Source organism: Cricetulus griseus, chromosome 8 (genome assembly GCF_003668045.3).
Source record: "Cricetulus griseus strain 17A/GY chromosome 8, alternate assembly CriGri-PICRH-1.0, whole genome shotgun sequence".
NCBI classification, from domain to species: domain Eukaryota; kingdom Metazoa; phylum Chordata; class Mammalia; order Rodentia; family Cricetidae; genus Cricetulus; species Cricetulus griseus.
The window spans coordinates 36,699,772-36,714,124 of record NC_048601.1 but is presented as its reverse complement, the minus strand read 5'-3'; the positions used below and the strand labels follow the sequence as shown (position 1 = coordinate 36,714,124).

The following is a 14,353-nucleotide window of genomic DNA, read 5'->3' as shown; positions in this document are numbered from 1 at the left end:
TTACTGTGTAAGAATTTTGTGTCTGCCACCAAACTGGGCATTCTGGAGTATGGTGAATTGGAGTCGTGGCTAAAGCCGTGCTCTAATATAGTAGAAAAAAAACTACACATTTGCAAAGTCATTCCTAATCTGCATTCCACAAAAGACCATTTGGGAGGCTTTTTAAAACTTCATGTCATATGAATCTATGTAACCTAAGGAGGAAAGAACATGTAGAAAGATTTTAAGAGCGAGCAGGAGTGGATATCTGCAGCGAAACAGTATTTTCCATTCATGACAGAGCAGTTGCACACATGGAATCCCAATGACAGGACTGTTTACACAAGGTTTGCATGATGAGGATCAAGCCAGCCAAAATCTCAGCATGAACTGGACGGGAGGAAGGCTCATGAAGTCTTACACCATCTGAGGATCTAGTGGCAGTCGCTGGAAACTGGAAGAGAGAGGGTAACTTTTCTTCAGAGATGTAGTTTCTGAGAGGCTACCCATGCTCCAGGAGATGGCCTGACACTCGTGTTCATACAGGCAGCACTAAGTGATTCAGCGAATGTTAAAGAAACATAAAACAGAAGAAGCATATGAAGTGGGAAGGGAAAGTGGGAGAGAAAGAGGAGGGAATAGAGGGGGTAGATTGAATCAAACATATTATACACACACATACACACACACACACACACACACACACACACACACACACACATACACACACACACACACACATATATCTTGAATAAAATATTTAGTAAAAAAATTCTCCAGGTGATTCTAAAACTCAAGCAATATGGAAAAGCAATCCAGGCCATTACCTGCCCCCTTCTAAACACCAATTTTTCTGGAAGATAATAAGTGTGGAGTCTATTACCTCAGTGTAAATTATCTCACCAAAAGGCTAAAAATAAATGATCCTGGGCAACATGAGACTAATTGCAAGAGAAGGCCTGAATGATCTAAGATAATATGCTGAAACTTAATAGCAGACATGAATCTCTTTGAAGATGTGAAAGGTTATTATTCCAGGGTAGGTCACATTTCACAAGCCAGGCAATTCCTCTAGAAATGCTTCCCAATACTGAACCAATGCCTGTCTTTCCGGAACACTTCTTTCTAGTGTTTTGAGCACTACAGTTTTTACTCCCTGCCTTCTTTAGGGAGCAAGTCCACAAAGCCTTAGGTCTATGGCCCCAAGTCCTCTGTGGTACCTGAGTAAGTCCAGACTAAGATTGATCAAAATAACCAGGTTCATCCTCAGAAGTAGACATAAGGATAAATACTGCTTCTATCACAGTGGGTTTCAGTGTTTGTAAGACCAGAGAGTCTACTGATTTTTCAACTTCTCCCTTAACCCAAAGTCTAGTCCATTCAACTAGATGCCCGTGGAGTGGACTCTAACCTGTTTCGCTGAGCACTAATATTCCGTTGAGCAAATTCTATCTGTATATTACCTGTTAATCATTGCTAGATAGCCAGCTGTTGCTATCTGTACACTATCATTGCCTGTACACTAAACTCCATCGTCTGCATCTATTCAGTGCTCGGGCTAATTTCAATTTATTCTTGGCATGTTCATGATGATATATAAACCCTATATTTAGATCAATGGCTGACTCTCAACTGGGATATTTCTGCCTCCATTTTGGAATTAATAATGATTTGTTTGTTTGCTGCAACAATAAGATCTACCTCCTCCCACATTATACCCCACTTTTACTGGCATTCAGTGTATAAAGGCTATGGAAAATTGGCACTCTACAACTAATCTTGAAGTATCAGTGGTACTGTGTTCCCCTGGACATAGCTCCAGGTGAAAATCCCTTTATTAGTATATGAACTTAGGTGCTAAATTCATTTACATAGAACCTGGGGGCATTTTTTGCACTGAATTCTAACATGCTACAGATTTTTAGAATTTCTTCTAACCTGTAAATCAATAGGAGACTCTACTTTTAAAAATTGTCAAAATTGTTCACGCTCTTGAAAATCACTTCATCAATATTACAATGACCTACTTAGGAGGTAAGTCACAAGCACAAAGTTCCTGTCTCTGTGGTCACTTCTGATTCTACTCTTCATGCAGAGACAAGCACCTGACCACTCCATTACATCCTTCAGTAGAGCAAGGCACTTACATATTGAAACACACACCACATTAATTTTAATTATTCTACATTTGCTAAAATTTTATATTAAAATTAGGATTTTATGTTGACTTGCTTTGCATAGAAAATCATGAGTGTAGATAGACTGACCTCTATAAGAATTACATGAATAAAACCGGAATTGCAAGATATGTGCTGGGAAATGTTTGTTAGCATTAATAGTTTTGAGAGACAAGTATCAGTCTTTATTCAGAGTGCAGTGGATTTTCTAAATAAGCCTGTGAATCCTTGACATGCCCTTTCAGGTCTCAGTCCTAACATCAATGCCACACCTTCTTGTAGCATTGAAGTAATGGCTATAATCTCAACCATAGTAGCGTAGATGACACTGATAATTATTTTCAAGTCTGCATTCCAACAAAGTTTCACATATACCGAGTTTGTTATGTACTAACAATATGGTTCGCTGGCAGGGATTGAACACTTCTAGCTATATTTACCAAGGAGAATTCCTGAGACTCGAGAGTCTAACCATTTCAGAGTTAGCAAGAGGGAGCTGGAAATCAAGGCTACCCATTCAGAATTCAAAAGTGGTTCTCTTTTTAATTATGTAACTGAGGCCACTAACAACAGGAAAAAAAACACAGTGAGAATAAAGTAAAGGGCTCAATTTGAAATGCTAAAAACATAGGAACACAAATAGATATGGAAATTTCTGGAAGCCTAATGAGTAAAATTAAATGCTACCATCTAGAGATGTAGCTAAAGACACTCTTTTGAAGTATGCACACACACACACACACACACACACACACACACACACACACACACACACACACACACACACACACACACGAGGACAGCCTCATTACATACCAGGCCCGAGTCCAAATGCCTCCTAGAAGAAACACCAATGTGCTGCCCTCTAGTGTTAGAAAATGAGCAAGCATGCAGGTTGTTCCTGGATTTGCTACCTAAATTGCTGCTCTGCATTGAGGACAACAGATTTTATTTTATTTCATTATTTTATCTTTAATGGCAGACAGCAGTGGTATTAAAAACATCATTTTATTCTTACCAGTAAGTGGCTCAATGGTAAGTTCATGTCGAAACAAACATTTTGGCTACATTAGAATTCAAGAAATTCTTTTCACTTAACAACTACAACATTACCACAATTAAAATTGTTAATATTATTGTTTAAATTCTACTTTCAATCTAGTTGAATGGACACAAGTATTCCCGTATTACAATTAGACTTCATATTCTTATAATTTCAGGGTTAAGTGAAGGTCACACAGAAGCAAATACATGCATCCACATGACAAGGCTGAACCACAGGGGAAAAACTTCTCAGCCTGTCTAGCATCAGTAAGAAAAGTGTCATGTAACTCTGTCAAGGAAGAGAACATAGGATGATGATCCCACACATAACATTCATGTCATCCTTGAGTTAAATGAGACCACTGTCCCTAAGCTCCCCAATATGCTTGTTTCCCAGATGGGGAAACGGAGGACCAGTGAGATGATTTAAACAAGACTAACAGAAGGCCACTGATGTGAACCTGTCTCCTGCATTAAACAACAGAGTAAGCCAATGTGGAGTTTACTCACAGACTCTGAGAGTCCCTTAATTGCCAAAGGTTCTGTCAGCAATTAACCAATTAAGCTACAACCAATTAAATTAGCCTCTCCCTCACCACTGCTTTCTCTGAAGGCTGTTAGATCTTATTGTTGGCTGGAACCCTTTGAACCAGCTTTGATTCCAGGGGTCGCCTGCCCGATTCACAGATTACTCTTTGTTTTACTTTGTTGTGCTTTGTTCTGTTTTGTTTATAATTGCTCAAAGACACGCTGTTAAGTTTGATCGGTCTCAGGAATTTTCCCTCTAACATTGTCAAAGAGCTCATTGATGTTTGAAATCAGGCGAGGTCAAGCACACGAGTATCCTGCACTCTGAAACATTTTTGTCACTAGCTATAAGTTTGTTAGTTAGATCTTCTAGTCAGGGTGTTCAGGAAATTCCAGCCCAGATTCCCCAAAGTGAGAACTGCTGTTCATTCTAGATGCAGGGTTCTCATAACTCTGTGTGAGTACCACTGTGTTTATCTTCTTCCTTCCAAGGAACAAAAGGCTCTCTGAAAGGTAGGGGCGCAGGCAAGGCCCTTCATCTTACAATCGATCTTCTTGACGGTCTGTTCATAAGAAACCAGAATTTTGCATTATGGAGTCATTTCCATGGTTACCTATTGATTTCCTATAGGAAGTGCGCTGTTTACATGGCGGCACGCCTTTATCTTGGAAGGTAAATCACCTCCCAGTGTCTGCTCTCTCTGCAGCCTGAGGCACGTAAAAAACGAGCTCTGCAAAATTACCAGAAGGAGATAAATAAATGATTCATGCAAGTTGGTTTTGCATGAATAAGTGATTAATCCCTTCTTTCAACCTTGCTAAGAAAAGAATGAAGGATTAATGTCATTCTATTCAAATTGAAGCCCACTTTCCTGAATGCTGACCTAATTATAGGTAGTGGAAAGGCAAAATAAACACAATTTTTTTTTTTTTTGCTCTTAAATAAGTAAAAGCTGCTACTGAAAAACCAGGAACCACATTTTCTTTATAAGCTTGACCAGCACAGACATGAGATTGTGAATCCCCTAAAGGTTCTCCCAGAACTTCTTGTATGTTCTTTCAGAACATTCCAAAGTCTTCAGGCCCTAATGGTCTAAAGCAAACAGCTATGTTTTAATCTTTCCTTTGAAACAGCCTAAGTGGCAGCCTCGGCATCCTGAACCGATTACACTAATAAAAACAAGACACCTAAAATACCCTTGTCTCAGCGGAATGGAAAAATAACAGAGACCACTCAATACATGAATTAAAAATGCTCAAGAACTCAAACCCAACTTCAAGAAAATGACATTTCCTAAACATGGAGGCAAGAAATAGCGACACCCTTCATTAAAAGACTGCCTCAGCTATAAGCAAGAGGTTTGGCTCTCTGCCCAATGAACATTTCATTTCTCCTCTATCCTGGGGATTTTTGAACATAAACCTTGACCAAATAAAGAATGCTATAGACTTTCCAAAATAAGACTGCCTTAGAGTGGAAGATGGTCACAAAGGGCTTCTTGGACAGGAAATATGGGGTGTGTTCTGAACATTTTTGAGGAACAATGAAGAAGCAATAAGATTTGAACAGATAAAAAAGAGGGAGGTGGTCAAAGCTATTTAGTGAACCATGACTGGGGAGCTTGTGCCCTCCCAACCCTTTATACGCATTATCTTATTTCAGTTTTGAAACTACCCAATGGGGTGGATACACTATTAGCATCTCTTTTATGCAGGTGAGACAGTTGTAGTTAAATAGTGAGCATCAGAGAACCGTAGCTAGGATTTTGAAGCAAATTGTCTCCTGAATCTACAGTTGAATTCTACTGCTGCAGGCATAGGTGAGCACCATGACAGGAAAGCAAACTACACAGCGAGAGGCGAGCAGAGGGCAAATCACCCAATCCAGGGAGTAGTATGGCAGTGGGGAAGGGCTGGGACAATGGTGTGAGGGCAGAGTATACAGAGCAGAGCTCTGAATGCCATTCTTGAGAGGATAAGAGGGGAGAACTGAGCTCCAACTGAGAAGGTACCAATTAATTCAGGTGGCACTGACCTGTGAGAGAGAAGAGGTCTTAATCACAAGAATGTGGAATGCTCATTATCCAACCTTTTAATTAGCAAAGAAACTACCCAGCCTGGTAAAGTGATCAGCAGAGAACTAAAACTTGATCATGCTGTGAAGGAAAAGGGGGAAGGGACCACTGAAAAGAAATAAACAATCCTCTGATCTCTCCCAGGCAACATAATCTATTTCAGACGTTTATCTTACCTTCCCAGAGATAAAACAAGCAAAATATAGAACAGATGGGACAAAAACCCACAAAAGAACCTGATGAAAGAAATAAAAATAAAAAGCAAGGTTGGGGAAAGGGTGTAGGGAGAAAGAAGAGCAAAATACACAAAATGATTATACTACTGTGTATCATAACTAACATAAGAAATTGATGGTCGAGATTGGTGCCTGGGAACAGTCACATTATTATTTCAGAGGATAGGTCCTCTTGCAGAATCAAATTAGGAATAATTGAGTGTGGAGATGTCTCAGGGCTTAAGAGCACTGAGATGAACCCCAGCAGAGGACTGGGGTTCCATTGCCAGCACCCACACAGTGGTGGCACCTAGCCTTCTGAAACTCTAGTTCCAAGTCTCTACAAGCACCAGACACACTTGCAGTGCACAGACAGACATGCAGACAAAACATCCCCCCAACACACACACAAAGAGAAATGTTTTAAGTTTAAAATAATCAGAAAAAGAAAACATAGGACAAGCAAAGACTCATCTTCAGCTGGTATATGTGCAAAGGAAACCTAAGAAAGGAGAGGGAATCAGGAAGTAAGTTCCTCCTTCTCCTAAGAAAGGATAAATGCATTCCCTAGATGAACAGATAAGCAATAGAGGGCCAACATCATATCTCCCACTGCTTAGGAAGGCATGCCTTCTCTCTTTCCCATGAACTGTTAAAGGAATCTCACCTGCACTCAAAGTCTGCTCTGCCATTTCTGGTCTACTGAAGTGATTATTCTCTCTGCCTTAAAAATAAGTAGAACCACTTCTTTGCTCTCCAAGAGCCATAGTAAATTACGCACAGCTGGAAGGGCAAGGTAAAAGAGGAAGAGCCTGCATTAGGCTTTCCCACTTTCTGTAGACTAGAATGATACGCCACTGCAGAGACAAGTTCCTCCTCTTTTTCCAAAGCAGAAGCCACTGGATTCACTGGGCGGGGGGGGGGGGGTGGCAGGAGAAGCTATGATAATGTCAACTGTGGAATATCATCTATTGATTACTTTGAGATGTCTATGTGCTTGTCGTTTTGCACACATTATTTCATTCAATCCCCCAACAATCCTGTGCATTATTATTTCAGTTGCACAGATGATAGGTTGGAATTTTGGATAGATTAAGTGACCTAAATCCCTCTGGAATTAGCACTGTGCTCTGAACTACCTGTCAACCAGGATGCTGATCACAAACACAGATGAAGTCTTCATCTCTGACCAGTCTCAGGAACTCCCAGCCCATACAAGGAGGTCCCCCTTGATGGCACAGGCATCCTAATGGCCAAGAATTGTGTCCATTTCCTGTGAAGATGATGGGATGCCAATTTCACAAATTTGGCTTCACTCAAAGATTGGTGAGGTATTTTAATCATTTGTCAACTTCAACATAAATTGATAACTCAGGAATTTATAATAGTATGAAGGTGGCAAATAGGTAGATAACAGAAAGTTAAGACATCTTATGCTTCTGTGTATTTGAACAACACAGGTGTACAAAGGAGGAAGGAAATGCATCGAGAGGGGGACCCAGGGTAGGGAGGGACAGTGGGGTAAGGGAGGAAGAGGGAGTGTGGGGAAACAAGAGAGAAGGGGTAGAAGAAAGACAGAAAGAGAGCAGCTATTGGTCATGGAGACACATTGTATGGCATGCTTTGCATTAGCCATGTATTTCCTTGTCTCTTTATTCTCTCAACATCCCATATTTCCATTGTATCCCTGCTAGCCATGGTTCTCCACATCACTTGGGATGACCTGGTCCTACACAATCTAGTCCCTGCTCTCTACCTGTCTGACATGCATCCTACTACACCAAATCTTCCTTCTACGTTGAACACACTTGCTCACTTCTGTTCTCTCCCTCCCAGATTCCCAAATGCTCAACCTTGTTTCTTTCCCTCCCTCCACCTGGTCTCTATACAAATTTTATTACCTTTAAGTTTCTCTTGCTTATTCCCCCACAGCACACCTCCCGCCTCCATTCTCTCTCTTGCTTTGCTGTATTTTCCTTTGAGACACTTAACATTACATAACTTGCTTTCTTTCTATTTGCTTGTTGTGTGGAACCTCACTTCTCATCTGGAGTATAAGCTTCACAAAAGTGTGACTCGATTTATCTTAATACATCCCTGAAGTCTACACTGCACATAGCAAATGCTCAATTTAAAAATCCATATATTTCTGGGTGGTGGTGGTGCATGTTGTTAATCCCAGCACTTGGAAGGCAGAGGCAGGCCTGTGAGTTCGAGGGTAGCCTGGTCTACATAGCGAGTTCCAGGACAGGCTCTAAAGCTACACAGAGAAACCCTGTCTCAAAAGCCCCCCAAAATCCATGTATTATTCCTGCTCCAGACTTTGAGCCTTAAAACTATTTCTGATTACGCCTTTGCTGATATAAGGTCACCTACCTGGTGCCTTCTCATCCCTTCATAAAGGACTTCTTGGATCATCCTATTTAAAATTGCTACTCCCTGGGTACCTCAAATGCCCTCCCCCTATAATGAGATTGATGACTACCTTAAATATCATTATAGAGCCTTCATCCAGTAGCTGATGGAAGCAGAAGCAGAGATTCACAGCTAAACACTGAGGTAGCAGTGATAAGCAAAGGGGTCAAGACCATGCTGGGTAAACCCACAGAAACAGCTGACCTGAGCAAGCGGGAGCTCATGGACTCCAGACTAACAGCTAGGGAAACAGCATAAGACTGAACTAGACCCGCTGGACATGGGTATCATTGGGGGGCTTGAGCAGTCTATTGGGTCGCTGGCAGTGAAACCACTATTTATCCCTCGTGTATGAACTGGCTTTTTGGAGCCCATTCCCCATGGAAGGATACTTTCTCAGCCTAGATGCAGAGGGCAGGGCCTTGGTCCTGCCCCAAATGATGTGACAGACTTTGATGATCCCTTGTGGGAGGCCTCACCCTCTCTGAGGAATGGATAGGGGTGGGATGAGGAGATGGTGGGGAGAGTGGGAGGAGGGAAGGGAGAGGGAACTGGGATTGGTATGTAAAATAAGATTATTTTAATTTAAATATTTTAAATTGCTCCACCCTGTATGCAATCACCCCTTATCTAATTACTCTATTTTGTATTCTTCATGGCCCTTCCTCCTTGATGAAATTATCTTATTGTTTTGTGACTTTTTTATTATCTATCACACTAAAACCTAAGCATCATTAGAAATGCAGCCAATGCCCGGGCGTTGGTGATACATGCCTTTAATCCCAGAACTCGGGAGGCAGAGGCAGGCAGATCTCTGTAAGTTTGAGGCCAACCTGGTCTACAGAGCAAGTTTGGACAGGCTCCAAAGCTACACAGAGAAAAATAAATAAAGAGAGAGGGGGGAGAGAAGGAAGGAAGAAAGGAAGGAAGGAAGGAAGGAAGGAAGGAAGGAAGGAAGGAAATGCAGCCAATGGGAGCACCTTTTTCTCCCTCAATGCCCATGGAGAGCAACAGAATCACAGAGTGTGCAAAGCAATGAAACACAAGCCAATAATTGAACAAGCACGTGAACATAGATCTTTTGGCATCATCATACCTGCCCATGATAAGTGTAGACTGTGTTCTCTCAGTAGCTTGGCACATATGTCTCTGTGATGGACAAAAATAGTGGAGATTATCCCATGGCTTCTGGGAGATTCTTCAATTCCCATGGGTCAAAAATAATGTGCTTCAACCAATTTCCCAGCTTCCAACAACTTCCCATGATGTTTACAACTACGTTAAATACTCAAGTATCTCTGTACTAAGCCAATAAATGTAGCTATTTTTCTTACACAACTAAAACTTTGGTGGATTTTTTACCTGCCCACTCAGGACTGAGAGAAAGCAAGGCATCAACCATTAAGGTCAATGAAGCTGGAAATTCACAGATACTGTGGCCTTAAATGTGTATATCAGTATATCATTAAATCAATATTTATAGCAAGATTTAGTCTTCTGAAGAGAAATTTGTGTGACAGAAATGAGCTTCTAGAACTAGCAGAGAAAGAAGCGAAAGAGCTCTCCATGGTCCTGAATCACGTGTACTTTCCCATAAAAAGGGTGTGTGTGTGTGTGTGTGTGTGTGTGTGTGTGTGTGTGTGTGTGTGTGTGTGTGTTGAAATGTACCTCACACATAAAAATAAGTGTTAGAGTCCTAACCACACGTCATATCTCAAAATATGATCTTATTTGGAGATAGAATCATTATAGAAACAGATAAATTAATCTGAGGTCATTAGTGTAAACCCTAATCCAGTATGACTGATGTCTTTATTAAATGGGGCAAATCTATGTACAAATAGTGGCATGCACAGAGGAAGACTCATATGAAGACACAAAGTGGATAAATTAAGCCCTCTAGGCCAAGAAGAGAGGACTGGAACAGATCCTTCCCTCAGCGCCCCAAGAAGGAACCTGTCTTGCCAGACTTACAGCCTCCAGAACTCTGAGTAAAGGTTATACTGTTTAATCATCCAAATGGCAGCACACTGTTGTGCATCCCAACACAGCAGACATAAGGTTTTCAGCTTAAAAGCTCATTTCCCTGAGAATCCTCTTATTACAACTTTACAGAAACACGGTGCTCAGCTCTGGAAGTCAGTACTCCTAGGGTCAACATCATCAACATCCACATGTAATAGCACCACATTGCAGGATTTCACACAGTGCTCTTGATAACTCTAACAGGTGTACAGGATTCCTTGATGATGGTCTAAAACACATGTCATGTAGATTGGACTTTAGAAACAAATCAAGCTGACATACCTCTAATTATAAAAATGATGAAAGAAAAGTTAAGTAGGCACTAGTATTTTTGCTAAATGCTTTCAAGGGCCATGGTGCACAGAACAGCATTTTTTCCTCATAGCAAAGTTACAAAGCAAGAGAATTAGTCTATGCATTAATGCTAGGAAGCTCATTTGAATATGAGTTGAGTAATGTTTTGTCTGTCAGTGGAAGCCTGCTGGCTCTAGATTCCCTGAATACAGCACTGTTTTTGATTGTGAGATTCAGAGAGCCAGATAATTAAAGCTATCTGAAAATGGATTCAGTTTCTTCCTCTATCATCCTGGCATAGAGTTTTTTTGACCAAAGACCAGGGTAGTTTATCCATCTGCCTGAATAATAAGTACTTACTGAGTATTCATCAATGCCCTGGGTGTTGAGGATTATAAAGAACAGCCAAAATCATGTCTACTTTCCCTCAGTGTTAAGACTCTACTAGAAGAGATACAACAGACACAGAAAATTACAGTACAACAGAAAATTATTAGTGTTATAAAAAGTAGTCAAATGTTACAAAAGTTGAGAAAAGTTTGGGAGGGTAATGTTTTGGGGATAGTGACATTTATGCTAGACAAATGCCATGTGTATACGTGTGTGTGTGTGTGTGTGTGTGTGTGTGTGTGTGTGTGTGTGTGTGTGTGTGTGTGTCTGCTTATTGCATGTTTTTTGCATAGGCACACATAATAGGAGTTTTATTATTAAATGAGTTCATATTGTTGTAGCACAAAAAATAAAACACTCAGTGACAGATGTGGAGGTTCCAGCATCAATCTAAAGATCAGAGAAGTAAAGCAGCCAAGCCACTAGTACTTACCTCCACCTCATGATGAAATGACAATCCTGTCACCATGAATCTTCAAAGGCAAAAGCTCTCAGTTCTTGTCTCCTGTTGCCTTTTATTCCTTTCTCTGCCCACCCATAACACTCCTGTCTCCACCTCCCTAGTGCTGGGATTAAAGGCTTGTGATCCCAGGTGCTGAGAACACCTCTGTGTGAGCTGTTTCTTTTAGGAATGGATCAATTTCATAGAGTCAGTGTGACCATGAACTAAGAAAGATTCCTCCACCTCTTAATCCCAAATCCTGGGATTAAAGGTGTGTGTAACCACTAAGAAGTTTCTATGGCTAACTAGTATGGCTGCTTTTCTATTTTGATCTCCAGTCTCTTTAATAAAACATAACAATATATCACCACAATTTCCCTTGTTGTCTAATGCAAAAAGAGAAGGTTCTGACTAACATAAGAAAAACGATATACAATAAGTACAATAAGTATATACAATATATACAGGCAACAAGTTTATCAACAATGTCAAGTCCAAGCCGGGCATTGGTGGCGCACACCTTTAATCCCAGCACTTGGGAGGCAGAGGCAGGCAGATCTCTGTGAGTTCGAGACCAACCTGGTCTACAAGAGCTAGTTCCAGGACAGCCTCCAAAGCCACAGGGAAACTCTGTCTCGAAAAAACCAAACAAACAAACAAACAAACAAACAAAAACAATGTCTAGTCCATTTGCATTTGACAAATTCAGAGAAAATATCTAGTCCATTTGTATTTGACAAATTTAGAGAAAATACTCTATTATGTATTCTATCTTTGTGAGTCCAAAGTCTTCTACCTAATTTACTTCTTATTCTAATTTGCATTATTAAATTATCTTTTAATGACTCTCAAACTTTTGCACTTTACATATCTTTAGCGAATTTCTTTTCTGAATCTGGTAACAATAAAAATTATAGTCATAGTATCTAGTCTTCAACTTCCTCAGAGATCCAAGAAGGAAATAATACCAACTGAGTAAGCAGGCAGTGTGAGCAAGCAACTTCCAAAACATGTCTGAAATGATTAAAAAAAAAAAAAAAAAAAAAAAAAACAGCTGGCTGCCTGGAAAGTCACCCAAAGTTTTCCTGCAATGTAAGGCATCCATCTTTGGTCTGTTAGCCTAGTATATATGACAGACATTTCTGTGAAGCAGGATTTTCTAAAGAACTGTCCTGCCTTGTCTTGGCAAGGTTTTCAGTCATTCCTGTTTGTGTCCAGTTTGTCCAATTTGGATAGCATACTGTCGGGAGTTGAGGCAAGGGCACTTTCTTGCTCAGTGGCTAGTTTTTCCACAAAGAAAATAAGCTCCATGTGGAGTTTCTTCAATGCTCATCATCTTCTCTGCATTAGACTGGTGCTGCCTGGAGGAGACATGTCTCATTGTCATAAAAATATCCATGTTATTAAAACTTTTAAATGCCATATTCTGTAGATCTTTGAAGTGTTTGAAGATGACCTGTCTTTTTAAAATATATCTCTGTTTGACCTTGAAAACTTACCTAACATGACTACAAATTCAATAGTAATAGGTAACTAACTACTAATCTGAATTTCCTCATTATCTTACATAGTGGTAATAATAATTTCCAAGGACTAGAAACTTGCCTTACATTGTTGAATGAGATGTATGGGTGCAATATCTTGAACAATATTAAAAATGCATGTACAATATATTTTAACAAAATTAATCTCAAATTTGCATCAATATACAATATTTGTATACAACATACAGAAGTCCAATTCAATGTAAAATGTCTGTTGCCATAGCCCCTGGGATGGGTGTCCTTCCACATTTTGTGGAGAATTTTCTCCTCACCCTCTTCATCCCTATATTCTTGATCTTCTTGCTGCTGAAATATTCTTTTGAAATCAGCTGATGCTAACTTAGCTTGTCCCTGACCTGGTAATGCTTTGTATTTCTAATGCAGTCACGTCAGTCACTCGTCGTAGTTGCCAGGCTTGGATAACTTACTCCATATACTTTGGTTTGGGCCTCATTCTAAGTGAGTATGAAGGCTCTTTGGAGACTTCTCTGGAAGAGATGAGTGAGATGTTGATTCCTCTGTTGCAGAGTTTTTTTCTCCCAGGACCTTTATTTCCTGGTCAATTTTCTCAGTCTCTTCTAAACTGATTCCAACCCACCTCTGAAGGCAAAGGAGGTAATATACAAGAATATACTTATTATCTGTTTAAGAACTTTGCAGAGCAGATTTCAGTGTAAACAACCTATGCACCACTTCTTTCTTCTGCTAGTATCTCTCTATTTTGTCCTGTCTTTGAGATGTCATAGCCATAAAATTTGGAGAGGCCATGGAGGAGCTAAAAAGTCTTTTATTGTTGTTGTTTGGGGGTTTTGTTTGTTTGTTTATAAAAGATCACAAAACTAGGAAATAGGAGATCCCAGTTAAAGTTTTACCCTTGATATTTAATGGCTATAAGCTTTTAGTATTCCTTACCTGATATATATATATATATATATATATATATATATATATATATGTAATCATTCACTCCATACAGTGTTGTGTCAAGGAATAATCCTTGTGTCAAACTACATCCTTGCTGTTACGATCTATGTGGCCCAGAGACTTAAATACTTGAATTAATATAAAATGGCATACAAAACTATTTACATGAATCTTGAGCAAATGGAGTAAATGGATGGGTTTGTGGGAGGGGCAAAAAAGAAGTGCCTTACAGAAAGAAAGAGCTCCAGTTTCAATAGTCGATAGTAACAACAACAACAAAGTTGATTTGAAGAACTGAAAT

The 14,353-nt window shown here is 39.9% G+C and overlaps 1 pseudogene; it reads right to left on the bottom strand.

Moving 5' to 3' along the window:
- Positions 1-396: 396 nt before the first annotated feature.
- Positions 397-14,353, bottom strand: part of LOC100766203 — a 32,773-nt pseudogene continuing 18,816 nt past the window's right edge.